The 8,860-nt window shown below is 43.3% G+C and overlaps 1 non-coding gene across 1 annotated transcript; it reads left to right on the forward strand.

Annotated features, from left to right (window-relative positions):
- The first annotated feature begins 5,065 nt into the window (after window positions 1-5,065).
- TRNAW-CCA lies at window positions 5,066-5,138 on the forward strand. Its single transcript has one exon. It is a non-coding gene; the product is annotated as a tRNA-Trp (tRNA).
- Window positions 5,139-8,860: the final 3,722 nt, after the last annotated feature.

An 8,860-nucleotide genomic window follows, 5' to 3' on the forward strand; every position in this document is an offset into this window, starting at 1 on the left:
GTCACTGAGATGGCTAGAGATCAGAGCAGGACGGAGCAAGCTGCAGAAAAAAAAAATGTGGCAAGAGCCAGTGGGTGAAGAGCTTCAGGTGGCAGTCTAAGTAATTTGCACCATGATCATCTTCAGGCATCTGTTTCCTCTAAATCTTGATTCACAGTCATTGCCTGTGATGTCAATGCTTAAAGCTGATCCTATTTTGCACAGCTGAGCAGACTTCACGTGATTTGAGAAGCACTTAAAGGACAAATAGTTCTCCATCCTCATCTGTCATAGGACCTTGCAATTTCCATCAGAGTCACTCCTTGGAGTTAAGGCCTTCCTTGAATGTCAAGGTTGTCTTTCATCTATTCATTTAACATTTATGGAGTACGTATGTGTAGAATATTCTAGGCCCAGGGGATAGAGCAGTAAACAAGGCAAACAAGGTACTCCCCCATTCATTCTCAACTCCTAACCCCCAACCCCAGTGGAATTCAGCACCGGCAGACCTCAGAGATATTGCAGGTTTGGTTCAAGACCACTGTAATAAAGCAAATATCACAATAAAGCAAGTCACACAAATTTTTGGGTTTCCCAGTGCATATAAAAGTTATGTTTACACCATACAGTAGTCTATTAAGTGTGCAATAGCATTGTGTCTAAAGAAACAAGGTACAGTCCTTAATTAATACTTTATTACTAAAAAATGCTAACCATTATCTGATAACACAGGGTTGCCACAAACCTTCAATTTGTAAAAAACACAATGTTTACAAAATGCAATCAAGTAAAGCGCAATAAAACGAGGTATGTCTGTATAAAAGTCTAGCCGCAAGCACAAAGGAGCCTTGTAAAGACTTGTAGACGCTGGAAATTATGAATCTTGTATGTGCTTCCACATGTTTCAACCTCACAACACCTATGAGATCAGTATTGTTATTATCCCCATTTTGTAGAAGGAAAAACTAAGTGTCAGAGAAAGTTAAGTGGTTTGCTTAAGGCCTCAAAGCTTGAAAGTGACAGAGCCAGACTCAAACCTAGGTCTTCTAATTCCAAATCCAGGGTCTTTTTTTTTTTTTTTTCCCCAGCACCACTTTCTTGCTGTAGGTATTGACATTAATAACATCAACTATCATCTATCAATCACCTTCCCCTGTACCTGCCAGTCATATGACCTACATTACATTAACTCATTCTCATAACAGTCTTGCAAGATAGATATTATAACTCCTATTTTATAGAGGAAAAACCTGAGGCACAAAAGTGTAATGGACACTCATTGATTGTTCTCGCCTTTGCTTTGGTGACAGCATCCCAGCTTCTTTTGGAGGAATCCCTTTGTTCCTCATAGTAACTCTGGTGGGTCTGTCAGCCAAGGCTCCCTGCCTTCCTCTAGCCAAGAGGTGGGCATGTGACTTACACTGGACCAGACGCTTCTCCTAGGACTTTGGCTGCAGAGGGAAGTGAGCCAGAGAAGGCAGAGAATTGGAGCTGATCCATCCTGGCAACAGAGCCCCAGAAAGAGACCATCCGGCAGCTCCTGCTTCCTAGACCTCCTGAGCTGCCCTGGATTCCACCCTTGTCCTGGTTCTGAGCTTAGTCCTCCTTTTTCTATCAGTTCTAGGAGTTCCCTCAATTACTTGCATTCAAAGGACTTTATCTGGTTCAGAGAGATTAGATAACTTGTTTAAGATCACACAGCAAAGTCATTGAGACTCCAAATTCCCACTATACCATGCTGTCCAGTGCTCCTAGAAGTCTGCCCTTTGGTCCTAGGGGTGTCCTTGTTAGTGCCAGAAACGAACCTGAAGTTCAAGGAAGTGGCAGAAACTCTCATTCACCCCAACCTTGTAGATAACAAGAGAGGCTGGGGCTGGCAGTGTGGAAAGGGCAGGCAGCAGCAAGAGCTAGACTTTGTTTCCCAGGCCCTGCTCCTTCTTTGGTCTCTGGCATGATGCTTCAAGGCCCATTGCCCAGCATTTCTCCCTCACCATCTGCCCACTGACTAGCAGGGAAACAACCAATGTGCAGCAAGTACTGCCTCTCTACCTGCCCATAAGACCCAACTTTTCAGTGTCTGGAAAGCACCTGGTGCCAGCTCTGGGCCTGCTGCTTTTTTAGAAGTACAGACAAAAAGAATTTGATTGCAAAGTGCTCCCAGCTTGCCTCGGACCCATAGGATGGGACCTGGCTTCAGACTGTACACGAGCACAGAGCTTCCTAAGGGAGGCAGGCCAAGTGCTGGCGACAGCAAGGGGGTACAGTAAATGCTTGAGCTGGGACAATATAGGAATCTGTGGGAATGTGAGAAAGAGCTCTGTCATTCTTCACCAAGTTGGAGGGAGAAGGGTCAAGATTAGAAACAGGGGGGGAATGAAAGGCTGATTTTAGAAACATATTGTTTACATTCATCGTACTTGGGGATTTTCTAGTTACCTTTTGGTACTGATTTCTAGCCTAGTTCCAATGTGACTAGATTACTCTATCTGATTTTAATCCTTTGCAATTTGTTGAGACCTGTGCTGTGGACCGAAGTGTGGTCCATTTTGACAGATGTTTCATGTGCTCTTGAGTGTGTGTTCTGCAGTTTTATAACACATGGTTTTTTTGTTTGTTCTATAAATTATTAAGAGAAGTATATTAAAATCTCCCATTATGGGACTTCCCCGGTGGTGCAGTGGTTAAGAATCTGCCTGCCAATGCAGGGGACACGGTTCAAGCCCTGGTCCGGGAAGATCCCACATGCCACAGAGCAACTAAGCCCGCGAGCCACAACTACTGAGCTGCGTGCCACAACTACTGAAGTCTGCGTGCCTAGAGCCCGTGCTCCACAACAAGAGAAGCCACCGCAATAAGAAGCCCGCGCACCACAACGAACAGTAGCCCCCGTTCGCCACAACTAGAGAAAGCCCACGCACAGCAACAAAGACCCAACACAGCCAAAAATAAATAAATAAATAAACTAAAATAAAATCTCCCATTATGGAACTTCCCTGGTGGCGCAGTGGTTAAGAATCCGCCTGCCAATGCAGGGGACAGGGGTTCGAGCCCTGGTCCAGGAAGATCCCACATGCCGCGGAGCAGCTAAGCCTGTGCGCCACAACTACTGAGCCTGTGCTCTAGAGCCCTCGAGCCACAACTACTGAGCCCACACACCACAACTACTGAAGCCTGTGCTCCTAGAGTCCATGCTCCATAACAAGAGATGCCAGAGCAATGAGAAGTCCAAGCACCGCAGAGAACCCCCCATTCGCTGCAACTAAGAGAAAGCCCGCGCGCAGCAACTAAGACCCAAAACAGCCAAAAATTAAAAAAAAAAAAATCTCCCATTATGACTGTGGATTTATCTATTTCTCCTTTTAATTCTGTCTGTGAGGGGGGAATATTTTGAGGAGAGGGCCTATTTAGAGGTGGGCAGGGGGTAGAGAACCACAGTAACTGTGGGGGCACCTAGAGCCTTAGGCCTCAAGGAGTGAGAGGAGGCGGAGACTGTTGGAAAGAGGAGACAGAAGGAGCTTTGTGGAGAAGGCTGCCTGCCAGGAACTGACCTTTGGTGACGCTACAGGGAGGGAATCAGGAGAACTGATACTTCAACCTCGCTTTTCTCCATCCTCTGATTTTATGTTTGTGCCCCATGTTAGGCAAAGAACATAACGGGGGGCCAGAGGGCAGGGAGCCTTTGTGTATCAACCACACTGGTCCATCATGCAGCTCTGGGGCACAAGGCAAGATGGAGAGGGGTGAAGAGTATATACAAACGGAAACTATCCAGCATAGGAAGTAACTAACCCAACCTCCTGATTTTAAAGGTACTGAGCCTCAGAGGGGGAATCCTGGCCCAGAAAACCGTGGGTGAGGAGCATAGCTTGGCCTGGGTACCAGTTCACACTCCTCTGCTCTCCATGTTACCTTCTTAAAAGTGTGACTCAAACCTTAAAAAATATTTGATCTTCAAGTTAGCTGGAAATGGCCTATTTCTCATTTATGGATGGTATATTCTACAGCCACTCCTCCATGGTACAGTCTGCATTCTCCAGGAACTACTTCATAAATGCCTGCTTAGTTTATTACTGTGTTACACATTTGGCAAGGGAGTCAAGGTTCCCACAGTTTAAAGGGGCTATAATTCAGAACAAAAAAACTTACAGCAGGCATAGGTATGCAAACACAATGAACCTGCAGAGTATGTCTGAAGTTCTGCAGTAAAGCCCAGCTGCTCACACACTTTGGTGTCCAGCTGGGGCACAATAAGGATAAAGAAAGTTCCTCCATCCAGAATCCCAGCTCAGCCCCTGACCTCCAGTGAGCTGACAGACAGATCACTCTCCCATCCTACTTAAATCCAGACATAGCTGTGCATTGACTCACAAGTTGTTCAGGCCTGGAAAAATCCTGCAGGAAATGTTAAAAGTCATATGGTCTTTCAAGCCCTTTTAAACTGGACTGCAGAACACTTTGGCTAAGAGTGACTCATTAAGACCCATGTTGTAGGTATTAACTGAGTTACAAATACAGAATGAAAGACCAGGAATTATGTTAATTGACTCTCAGTTTCCTTATATATTTTTAAACTTTACTCCTTTTATGGAATGAGGTGAGCTATCCAATTCTTTGGGCAATAGGCTTCTATCAAGAAAAACATTAAAAGACTATCAATGATTAATCTCACCCAGATATTAGCATTATCATTCTATAATTCAAAACTAAAAAACAACAACAACAACAACAAACTAGGGAATCCTTGTTCAGCTTTCTAATTTTTCATTTGTTCATTAAACCCATCAGTCCATAAATGTTTCTTGAGCCCTTATGTTTGCTGCTGTGGGCATAACAAAAGATAACAAGGAAAGTTTGTTTGCCTGGAAATATATGCCTTCATTTGTTGGAATACATTCTCTCATATATACAATTCTACATTAGCCGGTTTTTCCTTCAGCATTTTTGAAGCTATCACTTCATTTATCTTCTGGCTTATATTGTTTTCATTGAGATATCATCTATTTATCTTATTTTACTACTTTGAAAGTAATATGTTTTTCTCTGGTTACTTAAAAAAGTTTTTTTTTAAATCCTGACTAGAGGGACTTCCCTGGTGGTCCAGTGGTTAAGACTCCATGCTCCCAATGCAGGGGGCCCAGGTTCAATCCCTGGTCAGGGAACTAGATCCCGCAGGCTGCAACGAAGATCCCATATGCGGCAATGCAGATCCCATGTGCTGCAACTAAGACCACATTCAGCCAAAAAAAAAGTCCTGACCGGAGTTCTTAGCTCATCTTGAATTGGTGGTTTTAGTTTTGGAACATTCTTGGCATTATCTCTTCAAACATTTCTTCTGCCCTATTCTCTTTCTCTCTCTTCTCCTCTGGGACTGCCGTTTCACAGAGACTTCTTCCTCCATGCTTAATTTGACTCTCTTCTATTGATTTGTTTTCCAGTTCACCAATCTTCTCTTCTGCTGGGATTAATCTGTTTTTAAACTCATTTATGATGTTTTTAATTTTAGTTATTGTATTTGTCAATACTAGAATCTCCATTAGATTATTTAATACATATTTCAATCATCTGCCAAAATTCTGCAGATTATCATTTATTTTCTTGAATATAATAATCATATTTTCTAAAGTCTGTGATGAATAACTCTAATATCTGGATCTCCCGTGGGCCTATTTCTATTGTCTATATTTTCTCTTGGTTCTCAGTCATTTGGTCTTTTTTTCTGTTATGGTTGGTAATTTCTCATTGAATGCTAGATATTGTATATAAAAATCATAGAGATTAAGTCAGGTTCTGGATACTGTTAATATCCTCCAGAGAAATTTCCTTCTAGTAGGCACTTAAGGTAGGACACCATAACCCAGGCTGATTTAAATAAGGTTTCAGCACAGACAACAAAAGCAAAAATAGACAAATGGGACTACAACAAACTTTGAAACTACTGTTCATCAAAGGACACAATCAACAGAGTGAAAAGATAACCTATGGTTTATGAGAAAATATTTACAAATCATAAATCTGATAAGGGGCTAATATCTAGAATATATAAAGAACTCCTATAACTTAACAACAAGAATTAAATAACCCAATTTAAAAATGGACAAAGGATTTGAATAGACATTTCTTCAAAGTTGATACACAAATGGCCAATAAGCATATGAAAAGTTGCTCCATATCACTAACTATGAGAAAAATGCAAATCAAAACTGCATTGGGGCTTCCCCGGTGGCGCAGTGGTTGAGAATCTGCCTGACAATGCAGGGGACACGGGTTCAAGCCGTGGTCTCGGAAGATCCTACATGCCATGGAGCAACTAGGCCCGTGAGCCACAATTACTGAGCCTGCGCGTCTGGAGCCTGTGCTCCGCAACAAGAGAGGCCGCGATAATGAAAGGCCCGCACACCGCGATGAAGAGTGGCCCCCACTTGCCACAACTAGAGAAAGCCCTCGCACAGAAGCGAAGACCCAACACAGCCATAAATAAAAACAAGTAAATAAAATTTAAAATTGCATTGAAGGGGCCGGAGCAGCCGGTGGCAGTGGCAGCTAGGGGCTCCCATTTTACCAGGGCGTCTGTCTGCTGGACAGTAGAGAATGTGCTGCAAGCTGAGGTTCTGGGAAGATTATAAGGACGTGCTATGGGATAAAAAGGTGTGTAGAAGTCTTTGTACCTCCTTTCATGGAAGAATATTTTCCCCCAGAGTTCAGCTACAGGAGTTCTGAGGAGATGGAGACAAGATGGTGGAATAGAAGGACTTGAGCTCACCTCCTCTCATGAAAACAGCAAAATCACAACTAACTGTTGAACAACAATTGACAGAAAAGACTGGAACCTACCAAAAAAATATTCTACATCCAAAGACAAAAAAGAAGCCACAACGAGATGGTAGGAAGGGCACATTCGCAATACAATCAAATCCCATACCTGTCTGGTGGGTGACCCACAAACTGGAAAATAATTATATTGCAGATGTGCTCCCACAGGAGTGAGAGTTCTGAGTCCCATGTCAGGCTCCCCAGCCTGGGGCTCTGACATCGGGGGGAGGAGCCCCCAAAGCATTTGGCTTTGAAGGCTAGCAGGGCTTGATTGCAGGAACTCCACAGGACTGGGGGAAATAGAAACTCCACTCTTGGAGGGTGCACACGAGGTCTCATGTGCACCAGGACCCAGGGAAAAAGCAGTGACTTCATAGGAGCCTGAGCCAGAACTACTTGCTGGTCTTGGAGAGTCTCCCTGGGAGGTGGGGGTGGCTGTGGCTCACTGTGGGGACGAGGACACTGGTGGTGGAGGTACGGGGGAGTACCCATTGGCGTGAGCTCTCCTGGAGGCTGTCATCTTGACACCAAGACCTGGCCCCACCCAACAGCCTGTAGGCTCCAGTGCTGGGATGCCTCAGGCCAAACAACCAACAGGGTGGGAATACAGCCCAACCCATCAGCAGACAGGCTACTTAAAGTCTTCCTGAGCCCCTAGCCCCCTCTAAACGCATCCCTTGACACAGCCCTGCCCACCAGAGGGACCAGACCCAGCTCCACCCACCAGTGGGCAGGCACCAGTCCCTCCCACTAGAAGGGCTGCAAAAGCCTCTAGAACAGCCTCACCTACCAGGGGGAAGACACCAGAAGCAAAGAGGAACTACAACCCTCCAGCCTGCGGAACGGAGACCACAAACACAGAAAGTTAGATAAAATGAGTTGGCAGAGAAATATGTTTTATCGTGCTCCTTCACCTTCAGGTGAAGGAGCAAGATAAAACCCCAGAAGAACAACTAAGTGAAGTGGAGACAGGCAATCTACCCAAAAAGGTATTCAGAGTAATGATAGTAAAGATATCCAAGATCTCAGAAAAAGCATGGAGACACAGACCGAGAAGATACAAGAAATGTTTAACAAAGAGTTAGAAGATATAAAGGACAAACAGAGTTGAAGAATGCAATAACTGAAATGAAAAATACACTAGGGACTTCCCTGGTGGTCCAGTGGGTAAGAATCCACACACCCAATGCAGGGAGCCCGGGTTCGATGCCTCGTCAGGGAACTAGATCCCGCATGTATGCCTCAACTAAGAGTTCGCATGCCACAACTAAGAGTTCGCATGCCACAACTAAGAGTCCGCATGCCACAACTAAGAAGTCCACATGCTGCAACTAAGAAGTCTGCATTCTGCAATTAAAAGACCCTGCACATGGCAGCAAAGATCCTGCATGCCTCAACTAAGACCCAGAGCAGCCAAAATAAATAAATAAATAAATAATAAATCTTTTTTTTAAAAAAGAAAAATGCACTAGAAGGAATCAACAGCAGACTAAATGAGACAATAGCCAAGACATGGAAGTAACATGAATGTCCATCAACAGATAAATGGATAAAGAAGATGTGGTACATCTATACAATGGAATACTACTCAGCCATAAAAAAGAACAAAATAATGCCATTTGCAGCAATATGGATGGACCTAGAGATTATCATACTAAGTGAAGTAAGTCAGACAGAAAGACAAATATCATATGATATCACTTATATGTGGAATCTTAAAAAAACGATACAAATGAACTTACTTACAAAACAGTAATGGACTCACAGACATAGAAAACAAACTTATGGTTACCGAAGAGGAAAGGTGGAGGGTAGGGATAAATTAGGAGTTTGGGATTAACATAAACACATTACTATATATAAAATAGATAATCAACAAGGACCTATTATATAGCACAGGGAACGCCACTCAATATTCTATAATAACCTATATGGGAAAAGAATCTGAAAAAGAATAGATATATGTGTATGTATAACTGAATCACTTTGCTGTACACCTGAAACTAACACAACATTGTAAATCAACTATACTCTAATATAAAATAAAAATTAAAAAAGAAAGAAATTTCTT

The sequence above is a fragment of the Balaenoptera musculus genome, chromosome 2, assembly GCF_009873245.2.
Source record: "Balaenoptera musculus isolate JJ_BM4_2016_0621 chromosome 2, mBalMus1.pri.v3, whole genome shotgun sequence".
NCBI lineage: Eukaryota > Metazoa > Chordata > Mammalia > Artiodactyla > Balaenopteridae > Balaenoptera > Balaenoptera musculus.